Here is a 4,640-nt window from a genome sequence, read left to right on the forward strand (position 1 = left end):
ACACCTAGTAAAGGCAAGTCCCAGAGTCTCCTGTGCACACTTGGATGTTGGTAAATGTCCCTGCCTTGATGATAATGGACTGAACCTGTAAGCCAGCCCCAATTAAATGTCCTTATAATGGTTGCCTTGGTCTTGTTGCCTATTCACAGCAGTAAAACCCTAAGACAGAAGTTGGTACCAGGGGCTGGGGTATTGCAGTGATAGGCCTGACCATGCTTTTGTTTGGANGAATTTGGGAACTTTGGATTTGGAACACAGTGGAATGCTCTAAATGGGACTTAATTGGCTATCCTAGTAGAAATATGGAAGACCCCTTTGACATCAGACATGGAGATGCAGAGTTTGGAGTTTGCCCAGCTGGTTTCGTGTCTTGCTTTGGGGATTACATGGGATTAGATGAATCTAAGAAGAGGTTTTCAACTTTGGACTTTTAACAGTTTTAAGACTGCTTTAGACTATGGGGACTTTTGAATTTAGACTAAATGTATTTTGCATTACTCTATGTTTAGGTGTGGCTCCCATAGACTCATATGTTTGAACAAGCCTATGGGTGCGAGGGAGTGGAATGTGATGGTTTGTATATGCTCAGCACAGGGAATATTACTATTACAGCCTCTGGCCCCATTGGAGTAGGTGTGTCACTGTCAGTGTGGGCTTTAAGACCCTTATCCTAGCTGCCTGGAGGCCAGTATTCAACTAACAGCCTTCACTTGAAGATGAAGAAATTTCAAACCCATGTCCTGGTGGTGCATGCCTTTAATCCCAGCACTTGGGAGGCAGAGGCAGGCGGATTTCTGAGTTCGAGGCCAGCCTGGTCTACAGAGTGAATTCCAGGACACGCAGGGCTACACAGAGAAACTCTGTCTCGAAAAACCAAACAAACAAACAAAAAAAAATTAATTTGGGCTGGTGAGATGGCTCAGCGGTTACGAGCGCCTGCCAACTGCTCTTACAAAGGTTCTGAGATCAAATTCAAGCAACCACATGGTGGCTCACAACCATCCTTATGAAATCTGATGCCATCTTCTGGAGTGGAGTGTCTGAAGATGGCTACAGTGTACTTACATATAATAAATAAATAAATATTAAAAAAAAAAGAAAGAAAGAAAGCTTCTGGCCACTATAAACAAGGTTACCATGAACATAGTGGAGCATGTGTCCCTGCAATATGTTGGAGCATCTCCTGGGTACATGCCCAGGANTGGCAATTCTACATCCAGTCCACTGAGGAACCGCCAGATGACTCTCTAGAGCAGTTGCACTAGACTACAATCCCACAACAATTGAGGAGTACTTCTCCCTCTGCACATCCTTGCCAGCATCTGCTCCCACCCTAGTCCTAAATCTTAGCCATTCTGACTTGTGTGAGGTGGAATATCAGGGTTGTTTTGATTTGTATTTCCATGATGACTAAGGATGTTGAATATTTCTTTAGGTGCTTCTTGGCCATTCANTATTCCTCAGTTGAGAATTCTTTGTTTAGCTCTGTAACACCCCCCCTCCACACACACACACACTTTTAATAAGGTTATTTGGTTCTTTGGAGTCTACCTTCTTGAGTTCTTTGTATATATTGGATATTAGCCCCCTATCAGATTTAGGATTGGTAAAGATCTTTTCCCAATGTGTGGGTTAGCATTTTGTCCTGTTGACAGTGTCCTTTGCCTTACAGAAGCTTTGCAATTTTATGAGGTCCCATTTGTTGATTCTTGATCTTAGAGTATAAGTGTTCTGTTCAGGAAAATTTCCCCTGTGCCCATGTGTTCAGTGTATCTGGTTTTAAGTGGAGGTCCTTGATCCACTTGCACTTGAGCTTGGTACAAAGAGATAAGAATGGATAGATGTGCACTTTTCTACATACTGACTGCCAGTTGAACTAGTACCATTTGTTGAAAATTCTGTCTTTTTTCCACTGGATGGTTTTAGCTCCTTTGTCAAAAATCAAGTGATCATAGGTGTGTGGGTTCAGTTCTGGATCTTCAATTCTATTCCATTGATCTACCTGCATTTTACGAATACCATGCAGTTTTTATCACTATTGCTCTGTAATAACAGCTTGAAGTCATGGATGGTGATTCCACCAGAAGTTCTTTTATTGTTGAGAATAGTTTTGGCTATCCTGGGTTTTTAATTTATTCCAAATGAATTTGCAAATTGCTCTTTGTAACTCTTTGAAGAATTGGGTGGGACTATTGGTGGGGATGGCTTTGAATCCATAGATTGCTTTTGGCAAGATGGCCTATTTACTGTATTAATCTTGCTAACGATGAGCATGGGAGATCTTTCCATCTTCTGAGATCTTCTTTGATTTTTTTTCTTCAGAGACTCGAAGTTCTTGTCATATAGATCTTTAACTTGCTTGGTTAAAGTCACACCAAGGGATTTTATATTATTTGTGACTATTGTGAAGGGTGTTATTTCCCTAATTTCTTTCTCAGCCTGTTTATCCTTTGAGTAGAGGAAGGCTACTAATCTGTTTGAGTTAATTTTATATCCAGCTACTTTGCTGAAGTTGTTTATCAGGTTTAGGAGTTCTCTAGTGGAATTTTTGGGCTCACTTAAGTATACTATCATTATTATCTGCAAGTAAGATATTTTGACTTCTTCCTTTTCAATTTGTATCCCTTTGACCTCCTTTTGTTGTCTAATTGCTCTGGCTAGGACTTCTAGTACTATAATGAATAAGTAGGGAGAGAGTGGGCAGCCTTGTCTAGACCCTGATTTTACTTGGATTACTTCAAGTTTCTCTCCATTTATTTTGATGTTGGCTACTGGTTTGCTTTTACAAAGTTTATGTATTGCTGATCTTTCCAAGACTTTTAACATGAAGAGGTGTTGTATTCTGTTTGTCAAAGGCTTTTTTTTTTTTGAACTAATGAGATGATCATGTCATGTTTGTATTTGAGTTTGTTAATATAGTGGATCATGATGATGGATTTTCATATATTGAACCATTTCTGCATCTCTGGGATGAAGTCTACTTTATGGTTGTGAATGATGGTTTTGATGTGGTCTTGCGTCTTATTGAGTATTTTTCCATGAATATTCATAAACAAAAATGGTCTGATGTTCTGTTTCTTTGTTAGTTTTTTGTATGGTTTATCTAGCAGAGTGAACCATACAAAGTGAATTCATAAAATGAATTAAGGTAGCATCCTGTCTGTTTCTATTTTGTGAAATAGTTTGAGGATTATTGGTATTAGCTACTCTTTGAAGGTCTGGTAAATTGTCCACTAATAATCTCTCATCATTCAACTCCTTTTATAGACCAGTTTTCTGGTTTTGTTTTTAAAAAAGTTTTTATCCAGTGGGTATCCATGTCTAGAAGAAGGTGTTGGGCCTCTTGGTGATGAAGCTTGGCTTGTGCTGATGCTACAACATGTGATGGGGCAATGAGAATTTGTTCTAAGAGTTGTGGAACTGCTTGACAGCTGGACAGCTGCACTTGCCAGCTGCAATTTCTTCCACCTTCATGATCTGGATGGAGTGTGCTTGGGCACGGTGTTGGGCACCCATGTTTGGTAGCACTGTGTGACCGCACCAGCCATGGTCAAGTCCTGCTACTCTCGGTACATGTTGTGTATGCCACTGTGGGAGTCATAGGGCAGCCAGATGCCAAACCTCTTCACACACAGGGGTGACTTCTCAAACACCTGCCCACAGTACACAATCTCCCCAAATGACTTCATCTTCTTCTGCTGTGACACAAAGTCCCAGAAGGGAGACTTGGCCACCACATGGTTGGGTGAAAAGATTCACATACAGTACAGTAGGGGTGTGTGACATTTTGTGGTTGGCAAGCAGCACCCCACTCCCTTGTACTCCCGAAGTGTGCCCAATACCTTCATGGCACTAAACCAGCCCCACTTTATTAATGCAAATGTTCATTCTCATTCCGTTCTATTTATTTATTTGTACCAAATAGCCTGACCAAATCAACGTTCAAAAGAAAAGAACTACACATGGTTACTAGTCGTATAGGTACTGAGAATCATACTTGGGTCCACTGAAAGAGCAGCCAGTGATCTTAGACACTGGGCCAGCACTCCAGCACCTTGACATGCCCTTTCAAGGCATGCTGATAGCAGTCCTGCTAATAGCAACTAATTTAAAAACATCTCTGTCCATCAATTTTTGAAGAAAAATAATGATTTCAAATCCAAATTAAAACACACCCCAATACACAAATAGTTTAGTAAGGGAACTTGTAGGAAAACATCATGTAAATGTGATATTAAATTGTGGGCTGGCTTGCACTTTCAGAGAGTTCATTAGTATCATGGTGGGAAGCATGGTGGCACTTAGGCAGACATAGTGCTGAATTAAGTAGCTAAGAGTACTATGTCTTGAACTATAGGACAAGAGAGAAGGGGGAGAGAGAGAGAAAGACAGAGAGATGGAGGCAGAGACAGACAGACAGATACACACACAGAATAACTTCATCTGCTGTGTGATTTTCAAACTTCACAGCCTACCCTAAGTGACACACGTCCTCTAAAAGGGCTACAACTCCGTATCCTTTTAATCTTTTCAAATATTGCCACTTTGATAACTAGGAATTTAAATACATGGACCTATGGGCAACATTTTAATCAAACTACCCCACATACTATGCTTAAACAGTCCCAATCGTGACAATC

The 4,640-nt window shown here is 40.5% G+C and overlaps 1 pseudogene; it reads right to left on the reverse strand.

The window, feature by feature from the left end:
- Positions 1-3,321: 3,321 nt before the first annotated feature.
- Positions 3,322-3,848, reverse strand: LOC110288970 (annotated as a pseudogene).
- Between the last annotated feature and the right edge of the window lie 792 nt (positions 3,849-4,640).

The sequence above is a fragment of the Mus caroli genome, unplaced genomic scaffold (assembly GCF_900094665.2).
Source record: "Mus caroli unplaced genomic scaffold, CAROLI_EIJ_v1.1 scaffold_12071_1, whole genome shotgun sequence".
Lineage (NCBI taxonomy): Eukaryota > Metazoa > Chordata > Mammalia > Rodentia > Muridae > Mus > Mus caroli.